Source organism: Bidens hawaiensis, unplaced genomic scaffold, assembly GCF_021521415.1.
Source record: "Bidens hawaiensis isolate Kalapana, Puna unplaced genomic scaffold, B.hawaiensis_p1.1 tig00028801_1, whole genome shotgun sequence".
Taxonomy (NCBI): domain Eukaryota; kingdom Viridiplantae; phylum Streptophyta; class Magnoliopsida; order Asterales; family Asteraceae; genus Bidens; species Bidens hawaiensis.
Window position 1 is genome coordinate 142,720 of NW_027494730.1, and position 12,233 is coordinate 154,952.

Below are 12,233 nucleotides of genomic sequence, written 5' to 3' on the forward strand. Positions count from 1 at the left end.
CCCCTTAATCACGAACATGTAAAGATAGAGTCTTCTGTTCTTCAAATCTTCTAACTCCGTCTTTTCACGCCATTATTCTTTAATCGTGAACTATGGCTTCCTTCCTTTCATTGAAAGCTCCATTTGATTTACTTCACACGAATTCGTTTGCTTCTCACGACTTTATTTTCTTCTTACGAACTTTACTTTGCTTCTCACAACTATGCTTCACACAATTTGCTTCTCATGACTTTGCTTCACACGATTTCACTTCGCTTCTCATGAGCATTGCTTCACACAATTTCACTTCGCTTATCACGAACATTGCTTCAAACAGCTTCTCACGAACATTGCTTCACACGATTACACTTTGCTTCTCACGAACATTGCTTCACACGATCTTTGCTTCACACAACTTTCTCTACATTTTGATCATATCACATGATCAATTTTTGTTTTCTTTATAGCGACATTAAGAGGGTAGGCTCTTCATCTTCACTTTCAACCAAGAGAGCCTTTCCATTCTTGTGTTTTCTATTTGGACATTTATAAGCATAATGCCCAACATTTTCACATTTGTAACACACAACGCGAGCCTTATCTTTTACGCCCGTTATGGGGTGCTCGCTATGATTTTCTTGTGGTTTATTGTCAGGTCTCTCTGACTTGAAAGAGGTATCCTCTCTGTATCGATAATTTTTCATGACTCGTCCCCCCGACGGGCGGAATTTACCTCGTCCACGATTTCTAAACTGTTGGCCACGACCATGTTCATTGTCGTGTCACATGAACAAGAGATTATCTTGATAATCAGTCACAGTTCTTCTTTTAGACTTAATCCTTTCTTCAAAGGTTTTAAGCCTTTCGATGATATCATCTACGGATACATTGTCTAGATCCGTTAATTGCTCTATTGAAGCAATTATTTGCAAAAATCGATCAGGCATAGAGGTCAAGATTTTCCTTACTAACGTAGGCTGCTTAGATTTTGCACCACAACTCGTTGCCTTACTAACAATATTTGTTAGCCTCGTTGTGAAAGAATCCATAGTCTCATCGTCTTTCATTTGCAACTTATTAAATTCAGACTTGATGCTTTGCAATCAAGCCTGTTGCACTTGTGTTGCACCAAGATGTCTCGTTTTAAGTGTATCCCACACTTCTCTTGCAGTTTTACATTCTGCCACTTGCAGAAGTAGATCTTCTGATAGAGTTTGAAACAAAAATGCAATTGCACACTTGTCTGTATTGACATCTACATTTGTTTCACTAGTGGGCTCTACCGTTTCCCAAAGATCATTTGCATCTAATATGATCTTCATTCGAATTGCCCATGTTGTATAATGTATAGATTTTAACATAGGGCATTGGTAATTCGCAAGAGATAATTCCGACTCTTTATAAGTCACAAGGGAATACTTATCCTTTAGTGTTTCTAACATAATCACCAATCAAGAATAATTATTATACACAAAGTATAATCAAATGTGTCAAGTAATCAAACAAAACCTTTTAACTTTATTAGAACGAAATACAGTTTACACATACACAAAACTTCGTTCTTGTTTGAACAAATAAAGATAAAGTCTTAATTATTATCAAAGGGGTTCTTAATTAAAATCTCCCCTATATATATATAGAGGAAAGATCAAATAAAAAGTATTATTTTTGTGAGAAATGTAAGAACCAACTAAAATAAAGCAAATGAAAATTAATAATCAAATAAGAAAGGACAATATTGTAAAATATGATTTATTCACATTCTGAGGAATCTTATAATTAAGCGCCATCAGTTACAATTCTCACAATTACTTTTGCTATCAATCTTGAGCTGGAAATTATTGTCTTCTTCTTTTTTTTTATCAAACCACAATTATAAGAAAGGATTCTCAATTCATTCAACATTCAAGGTTTTTACGATTGGAATGGGCAATCCGGTTGAACGAGGTACGTATCTTCGTTTATCAATCTTTTGTTCGATTGTGTTATGCATAAAGGTAATACTGCATAAATTCCAAATTGGTGTCAATTGATAAACAATTTGATTTCGTTAGTTTTGGGTTTCTGATATTTGTTACAGCAAACAAACACTTTATCCCACAGACCCTAGACATGTGTTGTTTTGGCAGATTGTTTGTGTTGTTATGCTTCTTAAGGAATTAAGTTGGGACTTGGAGGTCCCGAGTTCAAAACCCGGAACTCGCATTTGTTTTTTTTGTTTGCCGTTCAAAAGAAAAAAAACATAATCGTTAATTTGTTGGTTTCTTTGTTATTTTTCCTGATTATTTGTGTTCTTATGCAAAACATAATCACTAAATTGAAAACATTAAGGTTTCTTTTTTTTGCTTTGACAGATTGTTTGTGTTATTATGTTAAAGATAATCACTAAACTGATAACATTAAGGTTTCTTTGTTGTTTTGCCTGATTTCTTGTGTTGTTATGATAAACATAATCACAAAACTGAAACATTCAGGTTTGTCTAACATGTGTTGTTTTTTACAGATTAATCCATATTAGGTGTGTGTTATTTTAGATACAAGCATATAAGTTATTTTAGATACAAGCATATAAGATTACTAATATAGTTATACTAAAAGCATGTTGTTTTTCGTTGTTTTATTAAATTAGTTTCACTTGTTATACACAGACGCATTATTATCTCCTAATGTTGACACTTGTTTTGATATGTTACATAATCTGCTTTTACAGTACCGTTTGTTGAGCAAGATACTAACGAGAGCTATGGTGCTGATATAGTTCGAACATCACTTAGGTCCGGTATGAAGTATTATATTCCAGAAGTTCCACCTTCTAAAGGTACAAAAGGGTATGCATTTTCGGCAATTGGTTTATATGATAATGGATTTGTAAATCACATATGTTGTTCCTTATGGAGTTTTGTAAACATAGTACCAAGTCAAGATGTAGAATACACCATTTGACAAATCCGCCCCTAAAGAAATTGCTGCAAGGCTAACCCAACGTTTTAATGACATTGCGAAGAATTAGACTTGTGTTGCTACATGGACTGAAGCATAATTTTGTTTTGTTGATCAAACCAATGTAATGACTGAAATTTATAATCTGTCTGGATAACTTTAATAAGTCAAGAATGCGCATTTGACTTTGATATTTATAATATGTTCATCTGACTTCGATATATATAACTTGCCCAGTTAATTTTTTGAAAAGCACGACTCTAGCTCATTAAGTGCCACTTTAAATCTTCTCATTGTTATTTTGGTAATATGTTTGTTACATGTGTTTTTACTTGTCAAACATTTCATTCTTACACTCATTTTGTTCATTATATTGTAGAATTTAAACCTTCATCTGCTCATATTATTAGTTGTATGAAACATGTCGGCTTTTCTAAATCGCTTTGTCACCCTTTCATAAGAACAATTTGCAAGGCTTAACTTCAATGTGTTCAAATTTGATATTTTATTTTAAAGTACATGTAGCATATCCTACTATGAATGTCAAACTACTCTTTTGTTAAACACACAACAACATTTAATAAATAAATAAATAAAATATTGAACATCTCAACCAAGGTCATGTAACTGGTGGTTGCGGTGGCACCCCTCCAGGTTGTTCAAGGCATCCATTGTCTTCTTACTTCGACAAATGCATTGTATTTGTGTCTAACACGACGCTCTTTTGTTAAACACACTTCCGCTTTTAGCAAAGCCAATTAAGCATTAACAAATATATTAAGTTCGTAAAATCCCAATTATTCAAACGATTCCAAAACATGAAATTCAAAAAACACTTTGTAAAAGTCGCATGAAAAAGCAGTCGTTCCAATCAGAGCGCCCTTTTAACGTTGTCATACACCCTATCACACACAAACCTTCCTTCGGCTTTTCTTTAACACCATTGTCCATCCTAGCATACCATAAACTTCTTTTATCACATCATCCCTCAAAATGCTAACAGCAGCTAGCAACATTTTTGGCATATATTTCCATCTCAGGTCGTTAACTTAACTATTCCGCATATCAGACTCATCCGCCAAACCACGATACTAGTCTTTCAATTGCTTACCCATATACGTTTCCATGTGACACATTGCAAACAAACCACAATCAACATTATTATTCAGCGTCCTCCACCGTATCTTCATTCGTGTCGGTTTGCTACTTCTACGTCTCAACGCAATTGGACGACGTATCTCTGTCAAGTAATCATAGGGGTGTTGCTGTTTAAATATAAAAAATTTAGAATGTATCAAGATATCTTTAACTAAGACACGCGCATGTTTGTATAATAAACATACCATGAGTAGAGATTGTTTTGAGTTGAACCCTTCATCACCACCAAGGTTGTCTAGCACCTCGACTTTGGCGCTTTTCATACCGAAATACATAACATAGTAGTGTTTAACATGCAGAACCGGAATAAACACCAAATCATATTCGTTAATTTATACTATCCTAGCCCGCTTCCTTCAAATTATTTTGCATGTTGGACCTGAATATATCGAGTCTTTCCTTGTCTAAAAAGTTTTCATCAAGATTTGCCACGCGTCTTAGTTAAATAGGCACCTGTTCGTGGCTTGTGATTCATGTTGAAGAATTAAAGACAAGCCCATATTACTGTGTTCGCTTTTTTGCTGCTACCAACATCAGTAGCACCACATTTTAGCTTCTTTGATGTTGAAGAACCAACATTTATCATGCCTCGCGTCCCTTTCTTTTTTGGCATTGACGTTCCAACAGTAACCACACATGTAGCAACTCCTACAAAATATAAGAATTAAAGACAAGCCCATATTACTGTGTTCGTTTCATATGGTTATAAATAAACAGTACGCGTCAAACAAACTAAACAAGCACCTGCTGCTTGCTTTTCTTTTGTGGTTTTCGACCCAACACTTACAACTCCCTCCATTTTTTTAGCAACTGAGCACCTAGCCTGTTACTTTTTTAGTATAACACCATATTGAGTGCAAAAAATTAAACACATGCCTGTTACTTTCTTCTGACTCGTGTGTTGCAGTCAATCAGTAGCCACTCGCTCCTTCCTTTTTATTACCCAGATTCATTTCTTGCATCTTGTCCACCTTAAATAACATAATATCAACAATTTTATCTCAAAAAAATTGTTTGTTGCAACTACACATACATTATAGTAAACACTAAATACCTCCGCTTTCGGTTGTCAAGTCAATTGGATTTGCGGCCGTGCTTTTGCATTTGCTAAACGACGTCATTAACTCAATCCTATCGCTTTTTATTCTAACTGCTGCACAAAGTTTAAAAACCGGATAATGCAACATCAAGTTCCAGGCAAAGGAAATAAGCAGCACAGACTACCACATAACTACAAACACAACCGGCAACAAGGAAAAAAAAAACAGCACACGAAATCCAACAGCCACACAAAACCACAACCAACAGATGACTAACAACAACACGGCTTCAGCTACATTTGACCCAAGCTTATTACCAGCACAACTTCGTATTCACACATTCGCGCAACAAATGCACCCTACAACTATCTTACCAACAACTGGTGACAACCCACACACATCACCACAATCTACAACTATATCAACACACAAAAAAAAGGCAATAGCAATACCAAACTAACCAACACATCCTACAAACACAACCGACAACACGAATAAATAACAACCCACGACATCCAACAGCCACACAAAACCACAACTAACAGACAACTATCAACACCACACCCAAAAATACACAAACAAAACAACACATACACGAATGGTTCTACACATCGACTAACACGAAAACACACACAACTGCCACACTAATTATCGGCACAATCACACAATAACAAGCAGAAACCCAACAATTATCGACAATTTATTGCATACCGAAAACCCTAGGGTTTTTTTTAGCTGAAATCGAAAGAAATACGACACACTTACTTGTGAAAATCCCGTTGACGATACTTAATTGTCACATCTTTATCTCCAATTGTGTTCATATGAGGCGGAGTGATCTCAGCGCTAACATTCCGGTAAGGATGACTATCGCTGATAACCATTAACCAGCCACATTTTAAGCCACCAACACGCTTTTACGATTTTGCCCTTTTCCAACCTTTTGGATATTAAAAAACATTTTGTATTGGCTGGAACAATCTCATCCCTTGGATCTACTAACACATGGTTGAGATTATTTCCTATCATTCCTACCCAACACTCGTTTTCTACAATATCCAAACTATATATATATATATATATATATATATATATATATATATATGGAATTTATATATACATATATAGGCAAAGTATAGAATGAAAACCCACTTGAGTTGTGAAAACTCGCGAAAACCCTATGTAAGATCGTTTTTTTTTGTTACATGTAATGTATGTTGTAACATTTAATACAAAATATCGAAACATTAAAAAAAATTGTTTTGCTATTTTTTAACATTTTTTTACTAATTTTTTATATGTTTTTAGGAGAGAAAAAAAGTTATATTTATGTTAACATTTTTTATTAACTTTAATTATGGACCACAAGATTTAATATTTAATTAAAAACATGTGGTTGAGAATGTGTTTCTAGAATTTTCACAACTTAAGTGGGTTTTTATTTTAACCTAACCATATATATATATATAGGGGAGATTTCAAATGAGAACCCTTTTGAGTTTTAATAACTCGAAAGAACTCAACGTAACGATTTTTTGTTTCAAAATTTTTTTTACACATGCGTAATATATATAGGTTACATATACGTAAAAAAATTACATAATTTTTTACGCACCGAGTCGACTTTTTACACATGTGTAACGGACGTAAAAGTTTGTGTAATCACTTACATATTTATTCTCTCTCTTACTTTGACTTTTTGGTCAGATTTAATCTCAACCATATATTCCAATCCATTTAATTAAATGTGTGGCCAAGAACTGAGTTCTTAAGTTCTTAAAACTCAATATGGTTCTCAAAATATCCCTCTCCTATATATATATATATTTATATATGTTTATATATATATATGTATGTATGTATGTATAAGTGTGTGTGTAGCATGAAGGTTGAAAGAAAGAAAAAAAAATCTCGTCTGTTAAGAACAAATTCATCCTAAATGCGTCTTTCAAGACGAGATTTCAAAATCTCTTTTTCCAATAATTTGAAAATATGGACGGAAAAGTTAGGAAACATAAAAAAAAGTCTCTCAAGACGGTTTATTAATAAAAAAGATTTGAGAAAATTTGGAATTTTGCTCTAAGATTACAAAATAATTTGGACTTTACCTTCATTATTTCCATAAATCCCGTCTCCTACCTGACTTTCCTTCATAATTTGGATTGCTACCTCATTATATTTATCTTTTCCCAAAGCGTTTGGGCAGTCCAAATTTCAAAAACTTTTAAGGAAAAAAGAGCTAAAATGAGGACTCTCTCTCTAAAATTGGCTATTTTGAAAATTTTCTCAATGATAAAGGATAGGTGACATGCCACCATCTTTCAAATGTGAAAATGTCAAAGGGATAAGTTGACCCTTTTTTTCAAATGTATGCACTCATTTTAGTAAACATCCATACTTTTTCATATATTGGAATTGAAAATTTAACAACGTTAGAGGCGGGTATTCATAGTTACAAAATTCATATATCTTGACCACCTTAGTAGTAAGTTTACTATTATTAACATTAAGTGTATATATGTGTGCGCGTGTGTGGGTGGGGGGGGGGGGATAATTTGAGAAGTCTTCAAGTTAATTTTAAGAACTCAGTGTAACAATATTTTTTTTTCAAATGTATTATATGTAATAGTTACTAGAAATATATTTTTATTTTTTTTATACGAATCAAAAAATGTAACAGATGTAATGAACTGTTATATTGCACTGTTCCGTTGTTATGTAATAGTTTTTTAAATCTATTTCATTTTTCGATTCGTGTAAAAGAAAATAAATTATTTTATAGTAAATATAAGATACATATAATACATTTGAGAAATAATTATAAAAAAATTGTTACATCAACTTCTATTGAGTTCTTAAAACTCAAAAGAGTTCTCACTTGAACTCAATCCTATACTTATGTGTTAATGTGTGTGTGTATATATATCGTATAGTCTTAAGCTAGCTATACTTCACCCCTCTTTGTAGTTGATGTCACAACTCAAAAATGGATAAAAGTTCAGTTGTTAGTTTCCCTGCAATCCTTCTGCTCATGCTTGTTATTTCTATCTCAGGTGCTTAATCAAAAATATATTCTTTTTCATTTTGAAAAATAGGATTTTAATTCTGTGTAGTACCAGAAGCAGATAATTATATTAAAGAAGATGAAAGAAACATATATATTTGTAGGGGTGCAAACGAGCTGAGTCGCTCACGAGCTACTTGAGCTAGAATCGACAAAAAGCATCAAACATGCCAAGCTTTTTCGAGCTCGAGCTGAGCACAAGCCTAAAATAAAGTTTGTTTAGTTATTGAGCCCGAGCTTGAGCCATACATGGGAACCTCGTTTAGGCTCGTTGAGCCTTGTGCATTATTAAGTTTACCTCTTTTGACCTTTTATGCATTAATTTCACACCAGACAACCGAGCTCGAGCTGGGCTTTGGCTCGTTTAAGGTACTACACGAGCTTGATCCGAGCTTGGGCTCATGTAAGGTTTTTTTCCCCTCAAAATAGAGAAAAGTAATTAAAAACATATATAAATTAATTACTGAATAATGAACGAGCTAGTCCGAGCTTGAAAAAACAACTCAGGAGCCAAGCTAGAGCTTTAGAACTCAAAACCAGCGAGCTCGATACTTGTTTGCACCCCTAATATTTTGTTGTCTATCTAACTTAATATACAACGGTGGTGAAATTACCCGTTTTCGTCCAAAAAATATGAGTCTGCCCCCTCTAATATGAAATTTCTTTACATACGGAGTCCCCCTCTCTGCGCTTTCATCCAAGCTTCACCATTGTTAATATATGATTTAACTTATTTTATTTGGTGAACAAAAATCACAAAGGTGAATGCAATTTTATGTGAAAGGATGAGCCAAACATATTCCAGACTAATTTGCCACAACTGTCACTATGACCATAGGTGCATAGCATGGGAGAAAGCAGTCCATGGAGCTTGTCACTTTCGCGACTGGTTCTATTACGACACTTGTATCGACGCGCCCCTGCGCCTCCTCCTCGTGCTGGTAGCGGTGGGCCCCCGGGTGGTGGAGGAAGCAGAAAAGATGGTGGTCGCAAAGGTGAAGGTGGCGGCAAGGATGGTGGTGGAGGTTGAACAGAGAAACCATGTAATTAAGAATGTTGGTGAGTAAAGTTAGGGTGCAAAGTGTAATTTATGTAATTAGTAGGTTTGATATGTAATTATTTTATTAAAATAAACGGGTGTGTTACACCCATTCGTGAAACGACACGAGTGTAGAACACTGATAAATACCACCACCGATCATGACTGTATTGTAAATGCACTTGTTCTTCATGAAATCAATATAAATCAAATTCATTCTTATGTAATTGTCGTTCACACCGATCTTGTATTGTTGATTGACTGCTTTCAAAATCACTATCCGAATTTCGGATAGTTTGGATATGGATTTTCGAATTCATATTCGAATCTTTTTAACGCCCCTAGGCAAGGTTGCAAAAGTCGCTAGGCTGACCCTAGGTGGCCGACCGGGGAGTTGGGAATACTTGGAGTACTCAAACCGTAATCCAGCAGCTGTTGCCGGATCCATATCACTTGAGAGTAGCAGCTGGATGCAGCAATGTACTCGGCTTCTGCTGTGGAGGTGGACACAGTAACTTGTTTCTTGCACTGCCATGAGATCAACCGATCTCCTAGGAATTGACATCCACCCGATGTTGATTTTATGTCCAAATTGCATCCCCCATAGTCACTGTCAGTGTAAGCATGAAGTTCCAAGGGAGACTCCTTTGGATACCAAAGACCCAAGCAGGGTCTACCCTTCAAGTATCTGAAAATATGCTTGACAGCCGTCATGTGGGATTCTCTCGGGTCAGACTGATATCTGGCACACTGACAAAAAGGGAACATGATGTCCGATCTGCTTGCCGTGAGATACATCAGGGAACCAATCATTGACCTATATAGGTGTTGATCGACTGGTTTTCCTGATGGATAAGGATCGAGAATAGGTCGTGTAGCGATTGGTGTCATGAAAGTACTTTTCTTGGTGAATCAAAGTCCCGTCCTTCTTTTGCTCAACTTGTAAGCCGAGGAATAAAGTCATCTCCCATAAGGAACTCATTTCAAATCGCTTCTGCATAATCTTAGAAAACTCCTTGCACAAATCCTTATTCGTGGACCCGAAGATAATATCATCAACTTACACTTGAACAAGAATCAAATCACCCTTAACCTTCTTGACAAAGAGAGTTTGATCAACAATACCTCTCTTGTACCCATTCTTCACTAAATGATCAGCCAGCATGGCATACCATGCACGAGGTGCTTGGTGAAGACCATAAAGTGCTTTGTCAAGGCGGTAAACGTGATCAGGATGACTTGGATCTTCAAAACCTGGAGGTTGACTGATGTAGATTTCTTCTTTTACTTTCCCGTACAAGAAAGCAGTCTTCACATCCATTTGATATACTTTGAAGTTCATGTATGAGGCGTATGCCAGAAAGATAAGAATTGCTTCCAATCTGGCTACCGGTGCATATACTTCATCGTAATCAAGACCTTCACGTTACCAAAATCCTTGCACAACAAGCCGAGCTTTATTTCTAATGATCACCCCCTTGTCATCTTTCTTATTTTGGAACACCCATTTTGTTCCGATCGGCTTCTTATTTTCTGGCTTCTTCACCAGCCTCCAAACATTCAACTTCTTGAATTGTAACAGCTCTTCTTGCATTGCTTCAACCCAGGAGTTCTCTTTCAATGCAACTTTGTAATCCTTGGGCTCCACCTATGAAATAAAACAAGCAAAAAGACATCTGTTAATATTACCAGAGGTGCTGCGTGTTTGGATGCCAGCGGACGGATCTCCAATTATGTTCTCAGTCGGATGTCGACGGTGAATTGGCAACTGTGGAATTTGGTCGACATGCTCGGCTGGTGTTGCCTTAAGCTGAATGGTCAGGCTCTCTATGGGATGAAAGACTATAGTCACATTGACAGGAACATTTGGTTGAGGTTCACTTGCGCCATCATCTTGATCAACCAAGTGTTCTTGAGCAATAGGACCTTCCCATAAGTTGTCATAGAAAGGCACCACTACGGCTGGAACTGACATTGAGTCAGTGCTTCCAGAAGCTCCATTTTGAACAGGTTCATTCTGCACATTAGCTTGATCAGTCTCCTCAGCAATACCATGATTTTCTTCTTCAGAGGGAGGTGTAGGAACAGATTCAACTACACTTGGTTCTACTGGAGGATCCACTGCTTGATTAGTCTAGACATCATGATCTTCCACATTGTCAGCAGACACATACGAATCCGAATCTGAATCAGTGGTGTCTTCAACAACGGGCATCTCTGTAGAAACTGCAGAAGGCTGCACTTCAATCACCGGGGCTGGTTGGTTAGCCACGTGTGGAACATTAAGTACAGGTGCAGGTGCAGCTACTTGAATATCTTCCAGACCTCTCAAAACAGCACGCATCAGTATTGACTGATCGTCCTCAGATTGAGCTTGTGTTGTTACAACAGCGGAAACAGGAGAGATAGCCGGTGCTGTATACATTCCTCGAAACTGCTTGAACAGTCCTTCATAGTCAAACATCCAATTTGGACCAGTGTGTGCATCAGTAGGTTCAATTCTTGCCAGTCTATGTTGTACGATTCCAAGATCACTCGAGTTTTCTTATTGTAGACGCGATAAGCACTTTTATCAGCAGAATAACCAACAAAGTAGCATTCATCCGCCTTTTCAGCAAACTTGGAAGTTGTAGTGACGTTTGTTTGGAGCACGGTGCAAGGACATCCAAACGTCCTGAAGAAATTGACCCTTGGCTTGTTTCCATAAAAGACTTCATAAGGTGTCTTATTCAATCTTTTATTTAGCAACACACGACTCTGGGTAAAGCAGGCAGCATTGATAGCCTCACCCCAGAATATCAAAGGAAGTTTGGAGTATGACAGCATGGTTCTAGCAGCTTCAACCAATGTTCGGTTTCGTCTTTCAGCCACCCCATTTTGTTCGGGAGTGTAAGGTGCGCTGAACTGACGTTCTATTACTTTGTTGTGACAGAAGTCATTAACAGTTTTGTTGCAGAATTCTGTTCCGTTATCACTCCTTATGCACTTCACTCTTTTCTCAGTTTGATTCTCA